The sequence below is a fragment of the Hyperoodon ampullatus genome (assembly GCF_949752795.1).
Source record: "Hyperoodon ampullatus genome assembly, chromosome: 17".
NCBI classification, from domain to species: Eukaryota; Metazoa; Chordata; class Mammalia; order Artiodactyla; family Ziphiidae; genus Hyperoodon; species Hyperoodon ampullatus.
In genome coordinates this window covers 2,379,566-2,387,870 of record NC_136930.1, presented here as the reverse complement: position 1 = coordinate 2,387,870, position 8,305 = coordinate 2,379,566, and positions in this window count along the sequence as shown.

The window sequence follows — 8,305 nt, the reverse complement described above, 5'->3', positions numbered from 1 at the left end:
AGTTTTTATTCTATAACGCCTGATGAAAATATCTATAAGATGGATAAGTAATCTTTTTATAAGTAATGTTTTCTTAGTGAGCCCCCTATCGTAGACATTTTCTTCTCTTAAAGATCCAACACTGAATTATTTTCATTGTCTTGACTCACTCTGTTTTATCCATTTATTAATTTATTGGTTCTTTAAAAGAATGAGCCCTGGAGAATATAACACAAAGTACTATTTTAATATTGGTATGTTACAACATTGTATATTTATAATGAGATGTCAGTGATCTTTAGATAATGTACATAGTCAATTTTTAACCCAAAGAGTTTTTTTAAAATTCAGTGTACATTTCCCTCTAGAATAATAATGTCAAGTAAAATGGTCTACATAAAATTAAAATGAATTAGGTAGAGAGTTCGTGCAAAAAGTTTGCTTTTTATTTCCCAACAAGTGTTCATTATCTGGGCAATTAAAAAATTATTAAGACGTGTATTTTGTTAACATTTTTTTCCTGCATTTTTTTTTAGCAAACTCTGTGCATTTACAATGTCATGACTAATCCCAGGGGATTAGAGAGGAGTCCTTAGGGCTGTGGAAGCAAACAATGGCTACAGAAGATCATTCGCACACAAGCCACCTTTCCGAATTTCCCTCGAGTCAGGATCCCTCCTCCAGGCTGCATCTTACCTTTTTGAGCATCTTTAGAATCAGTGCCCTGGATAGTCAGGATTTATCCTCACAAACTTCTGTTTTCTCATTGTCAAACCCTATTCTTGAACATTTCTCCATGTCTTGTATTTGGAGTCCACCTGTTGACAAGGGGCAGAATTGTAACTCAGACCACAAGGGCAGACGTATCTTGTGGGAAGGGCAGGAATGTAGCTGGGTTTCAGGAACAACAGGAACCAGGAACGTTACCCCTCAGCCTCTTGTGTCGGCATCTTCTTTTTCATGAGCTTCCTTCTCCCCTGCTGTAGACCATCTCCTCCGTACCCCTGGAGACATGGTGTCTATAGCTTCAGATTTATATCTCAGCCAACCAAGAACCACAAAGCCTTGGTTGCTCTGAGCTGAAGTCCAAAAATCTTAGAGAAATGCTCTCATCGGCCAAATATGGTGAATTTTCTAACCCCCAAATATGAACCATATTGTGATACAACAGTCCCCACCCCCAGATCCATCGATAAGGAGAAAGCATCTCTCTGGTTTCAGAGGAAAATTCCCCAGGAGGGTGTTCGTTGTAGTACGTGTTTTGATGTGCACAACAGCGCTGTGACTTCGGCCGCTCCTGGCGGGGGGTGCTGCCCCAGCTCCCCAGGTGCTGGCCTTCAGGTGCTAGGCCTCTGTGGGAGACGCCCCAGCTGCTGACCCCCCAGTAGACATGTCTTATCCTTTCAGCCATTCACATCTTATTCTGCTAGTCCTCCTCACTAATACCTGTGTGGAAAGATGGTGAGAAAACGAGGCTGAATCTAGCGTTTTTTTGGTCTCAGAGTCTAAAAATTCCTTTAACAAACCTCTAGGACACCTTGTTCGCTTTGTCTCATATCTCTTGAAATATACTGTTTCTTTAAAGCATGCGTACAAATTTATATTTTGAAATATACTTAAAGAATCCAAGATGCTTCCAATCTGTGTAATATTTACTTGGAGTACTTGTACTTAGTCTCTTGAAAAGAATTGAGTCTCTAAGTTCTCCACGTGAAACGAAAACAAAAAGAGGCTTACCTGTAATGTTGTCATTTGTAGCTAAGCTTTTTAATGAGCGAATTTGCATTATAAATGTTTTCCATTCATAAATACATAAGTGAACCAAAGGTTTTTGTCCTATCCTTCACTGGTTTGTTTTAAAAAATAATAATAAATAAAAGTTTATTGTGAAAAAGAAATCTTACAGTTTCTGTCTGTTTACTTCTACTCTCCTCACTTATGGAATCAAAAAACTAAGGCACAGGGCTTCCCTGGTGGCGCAGTGGTTGAGAGTCCGCCTGCCGATGCACGGGACACGGGTTCGTGCCCCGATGCGGGAAGATCCCACATGCTGCAGAGCGGCTGGGCCCGTGAGCCATGGCCACTGGGCCTGCGCGTCCGGAGCCTGTGCTCTGCAATGGGAGAGGCCACAAAAGTGAGAGGCCCGCATACCGCAAAAAAAAAAAAAAAAAAAAAAAAAAAAAAAAAAAAAATCAAGAGTATCCAGAACCAAGTGCCAGGGAGGACATGGAGCAACAGGAACTCTCGTCCATTGCTGGTGAGGATGCAAAGTGATGCAGCCACTTTTGAAGACACATTGGCAGATTCTTAACAATCTAAACATACTCTCACCATACACTCCAGCAATTGGATTCCTTAGTATTTATTTACCCAGCGGAGTTGAGAACACTTACGTCCACACAAAAATCTGCACATGGATGTTTATAACAGCTTTATTCATAATTACCAAAGCCTGAAGCCAACCAAGATGTCCTTCAGAAGGTGAATGATAAGCAAACTGTGGTACATCCAGACAATGGAATTTTACTCAATGATGAAAAAAAGAAAAGTGAGCCATCAAGCCATAAAAAGACACAGAGGAAACTTAAATGGATATTACTAAGTGAAAGAAGCCAATCTGGAAAGGCTACGTACTTCATGATTCCAACTATATGACCTTCTGGAAAAGATAAAACTATGGAGACAGTGAAAAGATCAGGGGTTGCCAGGGGTTGGTGGGGAGGGAGGGGGTGGGTGGGCAGAGCACAGAGGACTTTAGGGCAGTGGAAACACTCTGTATGACGTTACAGAGGTGGATACATCTGGCCAAACCACAGAATGTACAACGCGGAGAGAACCCTAAAGTAAACTGTGGACTTTGGGTGATGATGAGGTGTCAGTGTAGGTTCAGCAGTTGTAACAAATGAAGCATCTGGTGGGGGTGTGGATAACGGGGGAGACGCCACATGTGGTGGAGGGTCACTGGGGAAATGTCCGCTCCTTCCTCTCAATTTCACTGTAAACCTAAAACTGCTCTAAAAAATAAAGTCGAACACAATTTTTTAATTTAAAAATAATTTCCCATTGGAAGTTCAAGTATTATTTCATTTGTTCATTTTGGATCAGTGACTTTTGAAATTTTGAATTTTTAACATTATTGGTCTGATTGGAACACTCACCTTAAGGAATATTTCCTTCTTAATTCATGAGGATATTGTAGAGATTTGTTTACAAACTCCACTTGGTTATCAATATTCTTAATATCATATTTCTTAATGCTTAGGAAATAGGACATCCCCATCCCCAAATACTTGGATATAAATTAAATCAGAAAAAGTCGCTATTTTATTTATTTATTTTGAAAATATATTTATTTATTTATTTATTTTTAGCTGTGTTGGGTCCTCGTTGCTGCGCGCAGGTTTACTCTTCATTGCGGTGCGTGGGCTTCTCATTGCAGTGGCTTCTCTTGTTGCGGAGCACAGGTTCTAGGCGCGCGTGCTTCAGTAGTTGTGGCACAAGGGCTCAGTAGTTGTGGCTCGTGGGCTTAGTTGCTCTGCGGCATGTGGGATCTTCCCGGACCAGGGCTCGCACCCATATGTACTGGCAGGCAGATTCTTAATGACTGCACCACCAGGGAAGCCCCAATGTCACTATTTTAAAGAGTATAAAATAACTGAAGGGAACTCTGATAGATTTCACTTATAAAAATCTATATGGTATTATCAGAAATTCGAAGGATTAAATATACACAGAAAAATGTTAACACAAGTTTACTCATAATAATAGTTAAATATGAGGAAGAGCGTTTGGCACTCAGGTGTCTGCAAAAATAGAATCGATTCCCTCGATGGTCACTCAAGTTCATCCTTGTCAAAGGTGTTCTGTGAAACTCAGGTCTGGGTAAGTACTTGCCTTAAATAACTGCAGTATCTTCTAACATCAGTGGTTTACGAATCTGTCTTAACACTTTGGGAGTATTTATTTAGCTTTTTTTCTCTGCCAAGCTCGAAGTATTTTTGAGCCATCTGTATGTCTACCTGGGAGCTGATTTATTTGGAGAAGAGGCAGCAATGACACTTCCTCTCCATACAGGGTAGAAGAATCCAGGCACCCAAATCGCAGCAGGCCCCTCACCTGTCGATTCACCAGTAGGGACGTGTGCGGAAAATGGAAACCGACACGGATGCTCACTAAGGAAACTGTTAGTTCCTCACCAAAGTGAAGAATGACAGCAAAGGCAGAAGAAGTGCTTCACACAAGCACCGTGACCTCAATTTCACTCCAGATATTTGGGTTTCTGGGGAAGAAACACAAGCAGTTTAGTAGCCTGAGGACAGCAGTGAGAAGTTTGGGCCCCTTTTGAGAAGAGTCTTCGGGGAGATGGAATCACATTTAAGGCCTCTTTGTTGAAACTGAAATATAGTTGACATATAACGTTGTGTAAATTTAAAGTATACAACATGTTAATTTGATGCATTTATACATTTACGTTATAAATTTGATACATTTATATCACTGTAATGTGATTGTTATCACCTCTTATACGTGATGTCTGGAGATTAAATTAAGTTGTCCCTGGGCAAGAATGAGCATGACATTTCCAGTAAATATTGAGGAGCTAACTATATAGTCTGTGTGTAAAGAGAAGCAGGTAAAGTAGCTGAAGAGGCAAAGTGGGATAAAATTGAGAAACTCCATGTAGTACTAAGACATCTGGACTTAGTCCTACAGATAAAAGAGATTTCTAAGCAGAGGATGTGTTTATGAAGCTAACACTAGCTGTCTAAGAAATCCACACAAAAATGTACAATAACACAAACACAAGAATAGTTTAATTTTGATCATGTAAATAGTCTCAACACTTCATGTTTTGTAAGGGAAGCTGGGGGCTTTGGTCCATGCGGTCATTCAGGACTCAGACTGACTGGAGATCTACCATCTTCAACATATGGCTTTCAAGGTCATCTCTGTGCATTTGGAAGAAGAGAATGAAGCTTGAGGACAGTGGGGAGGCTTTGTGGGCTGGACGGGAAGTGACGAACGTGTGAGGCTACGGCCCTGTCTCTGCATGTGGCCACACCTAACCTCAATGAGGGGGTAGGGAGGCTTAGCCCGGTTGTTGTCCAGGAAGAAAAGGAAAGCCATAGAATGGACACAACTAGATTTTCCTTCTAGAAAAAATGTTGCTGGCGGCACGGGAAAGGATGTCCTGGGAAGAGGCATGTTGCTGGGGCTGTGGAAGAGCTTGGGTACCGTGACGTTAGGAGCTCAGAGGGAGGATAATGGGAACTTGGAACAGGCCCTGGAAATAGGATTGGAAAGGGATCATCACAAGAGCTTGTAAAGGGCTGTTGCTACGGGGATGGTAGGGGCCTTGGAGTCTGGGGTCCTGTGTGCAGTGTGGGTGTCATACAGAGCATGGAGACTGGTCGGCAAGGGGTCCGCCCGGTGACTCAGTAGTACTTGAACTTTAACATCTGAGCTTCCTGCTCAGATTGAGAAGTTGATGTTTGGGGTTGAACCCAACGTGGAACAATGAGAATGACAGGTGCCTAGAATCCGAGGCCAGTGAAACGGTGTTTGCAGGTTGCTGAGGACATAGCTGTGCTGTGGACTGGGGTGAACACCGGACTGCAGGAGGCCCGCCTGGATCGAGACGGCCCCAAGTCATATCATTTGTCATCCTTGCTTTGTTCCTAGGATGGGGTCCAGAATAGTCTCTGGTCATATCTTTCTGTTCAGAAAAGGGTAAGAAAAATATTGTGTGATCTCTGGAAACACGTTCAACATTCTTAAAGTCTTTGCAACTGATTTATTTAGATGTGTTTTCTCTTCGCACCTCTTTAGAAGTCAGTGGCAGCAGCTGGGCCTCCCGAGCACCGTGCTGGCCTCCCCCGCCATTCAGGACATTCAGAGTGTTAGCCAACAGGTTTGTTTGTTTGCTTGGGCCATTCTGAAATCATCCTTCCTCTTCTGCTCTTTTCTTTTTGTTGTTTTAAATGCTAACTGTTCAGTCATGAAGACACTTATTCCAAACGCATTTACAAAATGAATTGTAGAAACCACAGAGAATCCTTTGTTGGAGACCTTGTGGTCTACTACATCAAATCACAGTGAGATGGAAACTAGGAAGTCTAGAAAAGGCAGGGTTTTTCCTAAGTGGAATCATAATAGGCCTGATTTGCCTTTCTGAGAAGAGGGGAACAAGTTAGTTGTTATGGACTGAATGTTTATGTCTTCCCTAAATTAATATGTTGAAGCCTCTACCCCCATTGTGATGGTATTTGGAGGTGGGGCCTTTGGGAGTAATTAAATTTAGGTGAGGTCTTGAAGGTGGGGCCCCCATGGGGGGATTAGTGCCCTTATAAGGAGAAGAAGAGACCAGAGCTCTCTCTCTCCACCATGTGAAGACACAGTGAGAAAACAGCCATCTGCAAGCCAGGAAGAGAGTTATTAACAGGAATGGAATCACCTTGAACTTGGACTTACCAGCCTCCAGGACTGTGGGAAGTAAATGTCTGCTGTTAACACTGCCTAGTCTGTGGTATTTGGCTATAGCACCCTGAGCTAAGACACTTGTTTAAGCCCAAATCTACCTAAATAGAATAACTGCTGTGTGTGAGTGTGTGTGTGTAGGAGGAGGAGGGGTTGTGCAGAGAAATGAGAAGAAGGGCCCACACGCCTCGAATGAGTTGTGTGTGCTCAGTGCACGCACAGAGCTGGACCCCCAGGTCCAGGAACGTGATCCAGAATCAGCAGGGTGTGGAGGGATGACTGGGACGAGCACATCACCATGGCGACCCTGTTCAGATCCCTCAAGTCCATGATCCAAGGCCACAATGTCACCACGTGTGAAGTAGGTACACGGATCTTAACACAGATTTCATGCAGCTGAGTGATGCAGCCTGTCACGAGGCAGTGAGTGAGTGAGTGAGCTGCCCACCATGGACCAAATGCAATTCAGCTGCCTGAGGATGAAGCAAAACTATATCTATCTGATGTCAAGGCCATATTGCAAATATATAGATACAGACATAATAGAGACAAATATAGACATAGGCAAAGATACACATATAAGTACAGAAGTAAAGGTACATGTACCAAGATGCTCAGCAAAGATTTTACTCCTCACTGTATCTTAACTGTATATCAGTGTTCATGTGGTTCCTGGTGAGAAGCATTACCTGGCAAAAGAAAGATCTTTAAAATTTCTTATTGATTCCATCAATTTTGCTTGAAAAATCTTCATTTTCCTGAATGATAACAGCTTTGTAAAAGATCAGAAGATGGAAACCTTTTACACTGGTATCCATTTCTTATAAAAATGCCAAAAGATGAAGGGAAAAAAAATTCACTGGAGAGTTTCCCCATCAGATTCATGGTGGTTTTCTCTGATCGGATATGATGTGTGGACACGAGTGAAGCTGTCAGAACTGCCTGGTGGTTGGGAAAAGGGGCCTGGCCGCAGACCACCTGAGCTTGAGGCCTGGGTCAGCAGCTTTACTAGCAGTACGTATTTGAGAAATTTATGAGATTTTAGGGTTCAGCTTCCAAATCAGCCTGTGAAAAGCACTTAGAGCAGCGCCTGCCAGAAGATAAGCACTAAGTCAAATGTTAGCTACTATTACTGCGGATAATAGCATCCTCAGTATAATTCGAGCTAATATGTTGCTGCCTTGGGGGTGTCTTATCTTTCATTTATTATCAAAATGTCATTTGATTCTATAATTTTCCAATATCTGATTCAATTTGCTACGTTTTATTGGCTACAAATATGTCTACTTTTGCAAATAGGTATAGGAAATACTCAGAGTCCATCTGTAGGGGTTAAAAGTGGAAAATGTGAACTGGATGGGCCGTATCCTTATGACCGAGGCAGTTTGGTTTAATCCCAGGCAGCAGGTGGAATATAGGTGTACCACCTACACCTGACCTTGACAGCATGTTCACAAATGTTGACATGAAAGGTGAAGACCTAGAAGTTGAACCTATAGTTTGGCCTCTACAACATCACTGAACTTGGGGTCCAGGTGACCATTACTACCAGAACCTTAGGGACTTCAAAGGACACGCTGGCACTTAGCTCTGGCAGGCTGTTACTGACTTCCTTGGGGATGCTCTGAGCCACGAAGGCAGACCAAACTGGAAGGAATGAATCCCCTGTGTCAGACCACACTCCACTTAAGGAGGCAGTAAGCACCATGACAAATCGCATACCGGGTACTTGTAAAACTGTAGAGCTAGGGGATTTCTTTCTGGTCTCCCCAGGAGTTACACCAATATAGGGCAGTTTACTGTCCCAGGTAGACATTAGCTTTTATGTTTAAAATGTTTTTAAACTGAG